Here is a 13,245-nt window from a genome sequence, read left to right as displayed (position 1 = left end):
GCGGCTCTCCCGGCGAGAGCTGCCCCAAAGCACTCACGTTGAGAGTTCGGTCAGGCGAAAACGTATTTGGGGGAAAAGCCGTACGTGGGTTTCTGTTCGGGGAAACCTCACCGCCCGCCTTCCCTCTATCGCCCTTCCCGGGCAGCGGGGCAGTTTTCGGCTCTTTTCGGAAGTATTCCTTCTTTCGCCCGGAGTGAGCCGTCGCCCTCCTCAGGGTGTGCTTGAGCTCGCACAAAACAGATCTGCAGCTGTTGAGGCAGAGGCAGCCAGCGTGGTAACACGGCTGAACTCGGCGTGGTGCTGGTAGACGACGAAGTTTTCTGAGGCGCACGAGTCTGGTTCAGAAATACTGGTAGCAAAAATTCTGCCAGTAAAATACGTTTGTATCTTATTTACGTGCCGCTAATTAAAGAAGAGAGGCCACGGTTCAGCGTGGGTTTTTCCTTTTTAGAAACCCGGACGGTCAGACTGTCCACGCTGGAGGTCTGTGCCTCTAGAGGTGCGGGTTCCCGATCTTACGCGTATGCATTGGTAAAGCAAAATGCAGTCCGAATGATATCTCGCTCTGCACGTGCCTTGCTTCGGTTATGCTCCTTTGCAAATTGTTTCACGTAACTGACTAGTGAAACTGTGCACGTTACAAACTGCCCTGTCAAAACTTCTCCGAGCAGTCGGGATACCCCAGACGAGGAGCTCTCAGTTGCACTCTCTGGCTGGGTTGACTGCTGCCCGCTCTGCCTATCTGTTGTCAGCTCCGAATAGGAAATTCGCTTTGGAAGAGCGCTGACAGCGGAGCCGGGCGCTTGCAGCCCTTGCGACGGCGGACTAGCCTTTTGGTTGCCGCAGACCACGGGTCTGGTCTGGAAGTCGTCGCTGGTGTGAAGCGAATCGCTTGTGGGCATCGCTGTGAGATCCAGAGTTGGCAGACCCCGGGCAGGTATTGCAGGGGCAGCGCAGGTCGCGCCCTGCTATATCTGTAAAGGCATAGACGCGCCGAGTCGGGGTCCTGATCCTGCACACCGCTCCTGTTCCCGTGGTGGGAAGCACGTTAGATAGGTGGATGTTGTTTAAAAGCAGGAAAAGCCATGGACACTGTGTGTGGCTTGTAACTCCTCCATTTAATGGGTTTTGGTAGGAATCTGTATTTCTTTGTGGTGGCAGTTTCTGATTATTATTTCTGCCTTGCAGTGATTAATGAGTGTTTTAGTAAACTTTGGAGACAGCGCGAGTCTGGGCTATTGTAAGTTGAAATGAGGCTGAATGTGTTCCCTTTCTCATCCTGCTACTTATATTGTTGCCACGTATTAATAGTGCAATAAGGTAAAATCATGTGTTTGCAGTTAAATAAACAAGCAAAGGATGCATGTACTGCATGTTACATGAAAAGGATACATTTCTACCTTTGCCTCATTTGAAAAATGATAAAGTGGAGGAGAAAAAAATCATCCGCAAGGGAATCAGTTACTCAAGTATTAGGAGAAGGTGTTTAGATATTTCTCACTGCTTCATCCCAGAAGTCTGTTTTCTAAGAGGTGGGACTTATCTGCTGTCTGTCAAATAAACTGTATAAAAGTTTGCGGAGGATCTAAACAGGCATTGGTAGGGAAAAAAAATCCGGAGAAGAAGAGTTTTCCAGTGGAAGGAGGTCCAAGAGCTTTATTTGGAAGGCAAAATTTGGTGAACTTGGAACATGCTTAGAAGCAGAAAGAAGGAACTAAAATGTTCTAGTACATTTACATACTAATTTTTATATAACCTGGAAGCAAATTTCACATGGAATATTATCAAAACATAGGTTATGGTGCAGATCTTTGCAGGAGCACAAAGCACTGAGGCTTGAAATGGAAGTCGCTCGCTGTTTGCCCTGAAAACAGGAAGCTGCTCGTTTCCGTTCAATAGTAACTAGCCTAATCTGACTAAACCTAAATTTCAGTGTACTTTGTGGCTTAATTTGCCTATTTTGAGTTTTCTTTAAATACTTGCTGCTAGGTAAAGAATAGTAATTGCTGCTTCAAATAGCTGAGGAAATAATCAAATGGTTGAGAAATCTCAAACTCCCTCAACTTCTTATTTCAGTATGTCAAGATGAGCCCTCCAAGCGAGGGACCATAAAATGCCTAATAACCTTTAAAGCAGATAATGCATCCTTAGAGAATACTTTTATATAAATAACAAAAGTACTGAGTAACAAAGTACGGTGTGTAAACAGTAGCTGGTTTGAGATAAGTTACATCTTTATGATGAATTTTCTTCTAGGTTGCAGGTGTTCACTCTTGAGTTTACCTCTCAATAGAGGTTTTGGCCTAGAATTTCCCCTTTAATTTCTTTATTAATTCTTATACATGAACAGTAAAAAGATAAAAAGGAAAAAAAGTTACCAAGTGATATTTGTCATAATCTTAAAGTTGGATATACCCACTTAAACTGCCTGCTTAATCTAAATGGTTGGCAGTATGTTTCCCTACATACTAAAAAAAAAAAAAAAAAAAAAAAAAAAAAAAGGCACGTTTTTACTGTATTGATTACCTTCTAGTGCAGCTTTTGCTACCATCTGGGTAAATTTGGTTTACAGCTTCTTACACCACTGAGATACAATGCAAGGCATTTGGACTGTATTTTGCTTGCTTTACTTTTTTTTTTCTTTCTTTTTTTTTTTTTTTCATTCTTTGTAAGTATGTTTCTTGCTCTTTCTTGTATTCTCCCACCTTTAGGTAGATCATTCAAACTACTTTTATCTTCCACCACTGAAAAATTTCTTATGCTTTAAGTTAGGTTTGTGGATCAGATTGATCTGATGAACAAAATAAAATCTAACTGACAAGTATATTGGAAGAATTTTCTCACAGGAAATGTATACCTTGTATAAAATATATCTTGAACAAGAATCAAGACGTATTCCAGTGATTTGTATCTCAATTTAACAAATTCTAGTACTCTTGCCTTTTATTTGGAGTATCAATACACAGAATGTGGTGCTCCAGGAGCTGATGATTTAATGGCAAAGTAACTGAGGGAATTTTTAGGGTTGGTTTGGGGTTTTTTGTGTCTATATGCTCACAGCCATGAGCAGCCATGTTGTCTATTTGATCAGTAACAGAAATGTTTGCAACATTTTTCAACTGTGATGTAGCAGAAAATTGAGTCCTCTTTATTTGAAACTGACTTGATAAAGAAAGTGAGTATGGCTTGAAATTAGTTACGGGGCGGGGGGGGGCGGTTTCCTTTATGCCTCCAGCGTCTTCAGATCACGAGACCCAGAATAAACGTTATGTGTGGTCAAGTAGAAGTTAAGATGGCATTTTGTCAGTTAAGCAAGTGAGCAAGAAGGGGCACATTTTTACACTCTCTTTCTCGAGTAATGCTTTGCTCAAACCAGAATTTCCTTTTTTAACTTGAACATACACTGACCTCACCCCCACTGAGAAGTGTGAGCTCTGTGCCCTGAGACTGAGGTATGTAATTTGCAAAGCAGTAGCACGCGCCTGTTTCATTAGCATCTCTAACAAGTCTCAAAGAAGGGGAAGAGTACAGAATACACAATTTAAATTAGAAGCTGATAATCCCTCGCTTCAGATGCTGTTTTCTGAATTGATCATTGACAGGGTCACTTGGAGCCAAAACACTTCCTTCTTTTTCTTTATTTTGCTGTGGTGGTTCCTGGGATCTCTGCAGCAGCCTTGAATTTAGTAAAGCAGGTGTGTGAGATGGAGTGTCAAAGAAAATACATAGCCTTTAAATAATGCAAGTTAAAGCTACTCATTAATTTCAATTCTGTTTTTGTTTGGAAACCCAGATGGTGAAAATAAGTGTCTCGGCTCTTGAGCAAACCTTACAGGGAGTTCAGAGGTGTTACATGCCTTTTAAATGATGAAACCATTAGTTGGCATTCGTAAGTTAATAAGATGTATGTTGAGGATTAAGTCCAGAAGATATCAGTACCAAAATCTACATTTCTTTCAATGGTTTCTCTTTGGCTAAAAGCGTATCTCCTAATGGGTGAATTTTAGTATTAAATATGGCTGGATTCATCCAAGATCTCATTTTTCTTCCAGAAACAGGGTTTGGTAATTTTAAATAATCTAGTTTTGAAGTGCAATTTATATTACAGGATCAGCAAAACTAGACACATTAAAACCCAGCATTTTCTTCCCATTTTTTGAATAATGCAGCAAAGAATACTGTAGTGTTATCCTATGGAAATCAGGCTGGGTGCAGTCATTGCTAATGGCAGTTATTTGGATACATGTCTGACCATGAGTGATAGTTGATACATCATCTGGAGGAGGTGTGGGTGAGCAATGGGTTGGACTCTACATCCACAGCAGAGTATTTGGCCTGCTTTGTGTTTGTGTCTGGAGGCCCCAGAATTCAGAATGAACTGGTGGAAATTATGTTTGGCATATGAATTTGATATTTGTTAGCTGGATCAATAGCAAAATTTTTATTGTGTGGTGTGCTTAAGCCTTCCTCAACGAATGGCTTAGTATTTGCTTTAGTATTGCAGCTTTATGGGAGCATGTCTGAGTGCTGTGTCCTTGCTAAGGAGCTGGTCTTGAGAGCGATTCAGGAAGTAGGAGAGGAAAGCAAACTGTTTTAAACAAAAGTGGCTGGTGTTCAATAGTTGAAGATTTTATGTGCTTACTTTATTTTGGTGTCTTCATCCGATGTCTATAAACTAACTTTCTGCTAATTGAATATCTTTATAGAGACAATATGGTTTTTCTTGTTGAGTGTGTTGTCTGCAGAAGTTACTGGGGCTCCAATGTATTCAGGATTGGCTGTCCTAAATAGCTGAACTGAAGAAAAACCTGTAACTATAGTCCATGTTACTCCTTTATGTAGCAAATATGTGTAAAAGGATGGACTATATTAAATTGTAAGGTACTGAGAAGTGGGAAAATATGCTCTAAACTGAGAAAGCATACCTGCACGTGGTTATTTTCAAACGTTTGTCTCTTGAGCTTTGAAGTTGAATACCTAATTTGTGAAGAAAATAAAAACCTCTAGTTACACGTAACTGATTTTCAAGCCCTCTATCTTCTCCAGCATACATACGACACCCAGGTAACATTGTAAAATTGGCTGTCTTGAGAGGCATTTTAAGTAATTAAGTAATAAGTGATCCAGGGAGGCAAAGAAAATCTTTCATCTGTTAGGGAAAAAAATGTTTAAGAAGGAGATAATAATTTTATTCAAAGACATGCTAAAGTGTAGTTTATCAAACAAAATGCTACCACATTTCAATGACTGATTGGGAAATATAACCACTCTGATTCGCTATGAAGATGAATTTCCCTTTAGTTTCTAGCTGAAGTAAGTTGTTTTGGACCCAATTCCCATATAGCAGTGTCAGCCACTTCCAATTTGATGGGTAGTACTGAGCTATCAAAAGTATGTTGGCATTACTGCAGAATATCATACTTGCCGGAAGAACTTATTTTAACTACAAGTAAAGCTGAAGTTCTGGAAGTTAATCTGGAAATCCTGAAAAAAAGTTATTAAAAGTAGGTTTCAGGTGATGAGGAGCATTCTCTGTCAGAAATCTGTTGGGTGGGTGTGCTAGCTAGCACTCCAAGCATAAACATATCGCTGCTGTTGCTCAGTCCTAGAAGAAACAAAACCTTAACTTCCTGCTTTCGCCAGTTCTGCAGAAATCTAAGGCATAACCAAGTCATTGGTGTCACTGGACACAAATAGCAAAATGCTCCTAAAGTATGGTTCAACTTTTTTTGTTACAATGTCCAAAGAAATTAACTGCCTCTTGACTTACTGAAAGTGTCCTAGTATTATTTTTATACAAATAGTTACGAAGGGGGTTTTGGTGCTGCTTTGCCTTGAGGAATGAAGAGGAAGTTGCTGCTGTGTTAATTATTCTTAATAAAGCATCACAGTTCTGTATGAAGCAGTCAGTTTTTAGAGCTCTCTCTGGTATATTGTGGTTAATTAATATTAAATATGTAGCAAAACCATACCTCCATCTTTTGCAAACATTTTGTAGATTTTTTGTTTATTTAGATACTGTGGGTTTGGAATGTTGTAGAGAAATACTAGTTGGTGCTAAAAGGTACCTGTGACTTTCTGACTCATCTGCTGTAGAAGGTACTGTCCGAGTGGTAACTACGCACAGGCATAAAAAATCCTAGATAAGGTAAGTCTAGTTAAATAGCCTGTAATTTAGTCCTAATTGTTGAGCCAATTTAGAGTATTCATAATTAGATATGTGTTTGTTTATGATATCCTTCCACTATTTGGTAGAAGAGTATTTGGTTGGTATATTCGCTTAGCTTATTTTCTTTAGTGTATTAAAGCAATTTTCAAGCCCTGTGGAGGAATCTTTGACCATCTTCAGCTCACCACACATCCTTCCTCCTCAATTTGGAACACAAACTCTGCATTTTATCAGCTGCACTTCAGCTGAATTTTGTATTTCATGCTTCTTTACAAGGTGAAACAAAAAACAACAAAAATTGTTCAGCAAATATTTTTTTTAAATTCCAGGTCATCTTTGTGTTTTATAGTCAATAAATGTTGATGCTAAGATTTTGTCTAATCCTGCTGTGCATAGTACTATCTTTATGACTACTAGCTGTAGAATTGTTTTATTTTTTAAAAAAATTCCCCTTCTGAGGATACCTTGCCAGCCTACATAAAGCTTTATATCCTTGATATATTTTAATTGTTGAGTTGATATTGAGGAAAACAATTTGCTGCTGTTGGGCCTCCAAATTGTAGTGTTTAGGATTCCAGACCTAAAACCTGTCTCTCAAATAGTCTAGGCTTGGTTTTATTTATAGTATTGCTAGATCTTTAGCTATGTTATCTTTTTGGCATGATTGGAATTGTTTTGTAAACAGCTGAGGGGGGTAGTGGCATTTGGAACTTCATTATACTTTTTATGAGATTAAAAATTAGAAACCTTTTGCATGAGATACAGGGAAGAAAAGGAGAATGTAAATAGAGGGTAGACCAAGAGATACAAAACTGAGCTTATTTAAGAGCCTTTTAGTTTGCTTAGCTGTCCAAAACTTTGCGAGTCAAGTTAGAAGAAAGCAGTTGATAACATTTCTCTTTATCTGTTTAGTTATGGCTATTATTACAGTGAAATATGGAATAATACAGCTCAATGACTTTTTGTATCTGTGCTGTTCTTGACATTTTTGTGCAACAAAAATTATCACCACATTTTTCTGTAATAAAATCGAGAAGCTGTGTTGTTTTATTTTAACCTTGTGATGCAAACTGACTCTCTTGCATTTGAGCTAAAGGACAGATCTGCATTGGTGGGGTAACAGGTTTAATATTTCGTATTCCCCCCAACGTCTTATATGTTAATAAAAGCAATTATATAAAATATGTGAAGTTCATTTGTAGGGCTATCTCCTGCTGAACTCTCAAGTAGATCCATGATGAGTGTAGCAAAGTTTTTCTGACATCTTCATGTGGTTTCCAGCAGTTTCAGAATAATTTAAACACACTGAGGGGAAGCTAATGGTTTTTCTCTGTTTGACTACAGTTTTCTTTTCTTGTATCACTGGGTAGTATTTAATGTTAATAATAATGTGGATAAATGACAGAATGCTTTAGCCTCCTGTCTGATGAAATAATGAGATAAGATCATACAGATCTGTTACTACAACCAGTGTAATGGGAATCTTGATACTGGTTTGTGTTTTTTTAGCTGCCAGCCCTTTTTTTTCCCCTAGTAGTTGACAACATATTGACAGGTGGAATTGTTTCTTGATTGAAGACGTCATTCTAGAAATGGTTTATATGATACTTCTGTATTTCCATGAATTTCATATCAAGGTCTTATCTGCTACTTTATGTGAATTCAATTTATTATTTCCAGGCACATCCACTTAATTTATTATCCATTAAAATGTTTGTTGTAGTACTTCTGTGTATTAGATTAGCCTCATGTTAAAGAAAAAGAAATCTGCAAATCCATTTTTGCTTGGAGCTTTTGAAAACTTATTAAAAGTTACATGTAGCATTGAATAATAGTGGAAATGTGATTAACCTTTCAATTGTAGAGAAATCGGTGTAATCCAAGCTATGAATTTGTGTTGTACTGGTCTGCAAAACACCACAGTGGTCAGTGATGCAGAAAGTATGCTGACTGCGACCGAATGCTTTTGTGCAGATTTGCTAGCAGGATTTGCTGTACAAATGCTTTTGAATATGCAGGTGGATAGTTTAAAGTCACTTGAAATATGAACTTTGGTGTTAATACTAGGAGGGTAACTGGGGAATAGATGAGGAGGAGTACTGAATGCGAAGTCGGTGATAGGCAATAAAATAATGTGAACATTTTTATTTATTTATTCCTCTAAGGTGTTCAAATGTAATCTGAGATGATTGGCAGTTTATATGTTTCTTCCACCTCAGATATTAATCTGGAAAGGAGAGAGTGCTGGAAGTCTGGATTATTAACAAAAAGATCCATCTGTTGAAAGCATGTTCTAGGTGACACCAGAAGATGAAGAGCACAGGACATGGCCCTTGCTATTAACTGCGGTTTGTACAGTGCTGTCCATCTCGCCTGGCATCCCTAAATACTGATTGTTTACCTGTGTTTGCAAATAAGCTTTGTGGGTTTTATCTGCGTTTTTTTAGAAGTTTTTCAGTATTTCAGCATACTCATTTTCTAATTACTTGCTTTAAAATTTAAGACATTTTAAAAAATAACCCCCATATTTGTGTAAAGATCCTGCTTTAGAAGAAGTACCCAGTTCTACATATCAAGCCATGTATTTAGGTTCATTGATTGTAAACATGGTGTATTGAAATCGTCTTCAGAGTGTTTGGGTCCAAGCAATGGGCAGTCAGGATTTGAGACTTATAAAACCTTCAAGGGCCTAGAACCAGAGTATGTGATGCTGTCATGTGCACAGGAAACCATGTCACAAAACCTGCTATTTTCTGCTCAGGCACATGAGGTTGTCTGTAGGTGACTGAGTTTGGGGAAGGAGAGTGTGTTGTTACAGTGGACTTTGATATTAAGTTTTAAAATTATAACAAAGCAGATGTCTGTACTAGCCAAGCTTAAATGCAGCATGCATAATTTAACAATCTGCTAGTTTTACAACTTGTCCTGGTTTTGACTGGGTTAGAGTTAATTTTCTTAGTAGCTGGTATAGTGTGTTTTGGATTTAGCATGAGGATAATGTTGATAACACACTGATGTTTTAGTTGTTGTTAAGTAGTGCTGATCCTAAGTTAAGGATTTTTCAGTTTCCCATGCTTTGCCAGCAAGCAGGCGGGCAAGAAGCTGGGAAGGAGCATAGCCAGGATGGCTGACCCAAACTAGCCAAAGGGATATTCCATACCATAAAATGTCATGGCCAATATATAAACTGGGGGAAGTTGGCCGGGAGGCGAGGATCACTGCTTGGACATCAGTCATTGGGTGGTGAGCAATTGCGTTGTGCATCACTTGTCTTTTCTGAGGGTTTGGGGGGGGGTGTGGTGTGGTGGTGGTGTGGTTTTGTTGTTGTTGTTGGGGGGGCGTGTATTATATTCCTTTTCATTACAATTATTACTATTATTATTATATTTTATTATTGTTGTTGTTAGTATTATATTTTACTTTAGTTATTAAATCATTCTTGCCTCAACGCACTAGTTTTACTTTTTTGTTTTTCAATTCTCCTCCCCATCCCACTGGGAGCGGTGAAGAGTGAGCGAGCAGCTGTGTGGTGCCTAGTTGCTGGCTGGAGTTAAACCATGACACAACTGATGTGAGAAAAGTAGCGCAGGAGACCAGAGCTAAAAATGGAGTTATGACCAATTTCGCCTTTATTTGTCTTACAACCACGTTGTTTAAAAAGTGAATAGTTACAGCAAAAATCTCAAAGTTGGTGTTCTGTGTCTTGATGGCAATAAATACATTGATGGAGAAGAATGGCAATTAACAGATAGGCAGAGCAATAATTAAATAGTTAGCTAGGAGGAATGAATTCAGAACTTGATCAAATTCTGGGATAGAGATAAGGAGAAGTCTCGAGGAGCTAAAATGGACTTCTTGAGATTAAAACCAGACTGAAAATAAAAACTTCATGTATGTTTGTGACTTTTTTTCTTAATATGAAGAGCTGGATAAGACCGTAATAAAGTAACCTAAAGCTAATCAAAAACATTTGACAACAGTGACAGGCAGAAGAGAGGTCTTTTTCAAAACCTCTTCATGCTACAGAAGAAGTGGTTTAGGTACCCAATGTGACAGTCTGAAACTATCTGACAGTGCAGGTTTTTTTCTGTGCTCAATGAACGAAGGGCTTGCTATGACAAAGTGGTAGAATCAGTGAACTAAAGCTTTTCTAGATATGATTTCTGTTTTGGGTGGATATGAGCTGAAAACAGGGAATTTCACTATGGTAAAAACACGTTGAAGGCTTGCTGGCTTTAGAGCACATGCTTGTGTCAAGAGAAGCTGGCAGACCTGCCTGTATCGTTAATGGAAGCTCACAACTGGGGCATGGCCCTTTGTGAGGGTCCGTAGCCGGCGCAGTGCCTTGGACTGCGGGGACGCATGGAGCAGAAGCACTCGATGTGCCACGGCTGCTGTGGGCAGCCCACATCTTCTGGGGGTGGCCTGCTGGGGGGCAGGCACATCACATAAAGTGCCTTGCAAAGCCCTCACGTGTCATGAGATTGTAGTTACATACCTGGAGTAACTATCCGCCTTCAGTAATGCTCTGGTATCCGACAAGGAGGGGTATTTTTGTCTCCTGTATTCAGGCAGGTGACCAAGTACACAACTTCTGAGGTTATGCTGCACAATTGAGGGAAATAAACATTTTGTCAATTGTTGCTACACAGACAGCAGGAAGAGCGGTGACCATTGCTTAATTTCCTCAACTCAGGTAAATTCAGCTGAAGTTCCCTTAAGGGCAACACTACAGTGCCTGACTAATTTGGAGGTAATTTGTTGAGGTGCTTAGTGTTGCTGCAGGGTAACCCTGAAAATAACATGCCTTAAGCTTGTTTATACCTTAAATAAGACCATATTGTAATGAGGATTTTCAAGCTATGGAGTGGGGGCTGCTTGCTGAAAGCTATGTGTCCTGTTAGCAGAAGCCCTTCATAGTCAGAGCTGGGGAAATCCTGTACTCTGGACAACCCCCATCCTACCCTCAACCCCTTTTATTGAAAGAAAGTACTAGGAAAACAATAACTTTCTCCAAAATTAAACATACAAAGACCTGTTAGACCCTGCTAGAATTTTCAGTTAAAAAAAGCATATTGTGACTTTATCAACTCTGTTCTCCATGTGTGGCCACAGAGCATGTTTCACCACTTGTTCAAGTCACCAGTGCTGATCACCTTAGTTTGGCATCACAGTCCTTTACAAGCAGCTGAAGACCAGATCACCTAAATGGATCTGCCTGAGGAACAAATAAGTCTCAAACAACAATTTGATGGTATTTCCCTGGTACATGCATTGCTATGTCTGTCCAAATAGCATGGTGGTAGAGTAACTAGCTCTCAGAACTTGCCATACAAAAGTTGTATCTACGTGTAGTTGATTTCAGAGCTGAAGCATCTGTTTTGTCTGATGACAGTTTCAGGAGATGTGCTGTTGAAAGTACCCACATGGAAGATAAGAGACATATGGTGGGTGATGAGGGAGGATGGTGGGGTACATCCAAGCGTGATGGGCTCCCACAACTCCTGTTACTTTTGACTTCTGGGACTCCCGGCATGTGCTGAGCTGGCAGCAGAGCACACTGCCAGGCCATCATGTCCCAAAAGTTATGCTACTGTATGTGAAGACTTCAGCTGCATACAGTAAGAATAGAAATAGGAAATAGCTGCCTGTACGAACGTGATTATTGTGCATCAGTTATTCTGTAATACTTGAAGAGTGGCACCTTATAGCAAAACTAACTCCTGTTTTGGACCTGGCTCTTGAAACTTTCAACGCAAGATTGTTTTGAAGGAATAAAAGTTGAAGTGCTTCAAAAACATTAGCCCTTTTTTTTTCTTTAAAATTATTTCAAGGTGTGGTATTTATGCACTAACAATTTTTAGCTATAAAAAGGCATTGATGGAGTAGTTCTGATACTTCAAATGGGAATCCCGAGGCTGTTCACAAATCCATGCAGTTTAGGACAAAAGTTAGAGTAATGATATTTTGGCAGCCCATCTTAACAGCTGAGAGAAAATGGGAATATAAACTAAAGAAATTATTCTAACATAAGCTAGTGAAATAAGATGAAATTCAAAAACTGTGGAAAGACTTCAGGCAATAACTTGCCTGCTCCCTTACTACCTTTTTTTTTTCTTCAGGGCTCTAAAGGAAATAAACTAATTAATTTTACACCCATGTACATATAAAAGTTTACTTCGACTAGCACGCCTTACAGTTCCTGTTGTTTCTGTGATCCTTTCTTACAGGACTTGTACTAAATTCTTCCTTCTCATGCTCTTCTCCAGAAAACCCCTGGAGATATTTGAATAGTGTAAGGTGAAAGCAGCCTGAGATAACCCAATAAGAAATAATCGATGCAAAAGGAAAACGGGTTCCTCTTTGAGTACACAAAATCTTGTATTGATAGTAGAGGTGTATAAGTGAGTAGTGGCTATAGCTGGTGGCTGTAGAGCTGGTTGTGTGATCCAGGGTAAATATGTTTATGGATGTTGAAGTGTTGTCTGTTTTGAACAAACCTAAACCAAGCTGAAAGGGGTCTGGTGGAGGAAGGCATTCTCTGAAATTTTAAGCTCTGTTTACTCAACATGAGTGGAACAGTTCATACTTTTCTGTTTGGATAAAACTTGATTTCTGTTGTGTTTTGCAATCATTTAGATGAGGAGTTTTCAGTAACCAATAATATTTGATCCTGAGTATGATTTGAGGTGGTTTTCTTACCTAACACACACCCATTTTTGTGTACAGTTTAAGAGGTAATTCATACTCAGCTAAATGTTGTTATAAACAGGAGGGCTTCTCAGACACTTGTTTTTAATGCTTGTTTATTGAATTGATTCATTAAATGCAGGGTGCTTTAAAATTTGTCTTTCTCCTTACGATTCGTATCTCTTCTCTTGATTTTTTTTTGCAGAGTGCCAAATCCAGACAGGTTTCTCTAAATTTCTCTGTAACGGCTGCATATAGTTACACATACACTGAGCAAGTATATGTCTGAGCAGTGTTCTCTGCTGCATTAATAGCATACAGAAATTACTGTGATTAAAGCTTTTCAGTGCTTGGGACCACAAGGTAAATTGCTTCTCAAAAACTAA

Source organism: Haliaeetus leucocephalus, unplaced genomic scaffold (genome assembly GCF_000737465.1).
Source record: "Haliaeetus leucocephalus isolate CR32 unplaced genomic scaffold, Haliaeetus_leucocephalus-4.0 Scaffold158, whole genome shotgun sequence".
NCBI classification, from domain to species: Eukaryota; Metazoa; Chordata; class Aves; order Accipitriformes; family Accipitridae; genus Haliaeetus; species Haliaeetus leucocephalus.
The sequence above is the reverse complement of the archived record's forward strand: the minus strand, read 5'-3'. Positions refer to the sequence as shown.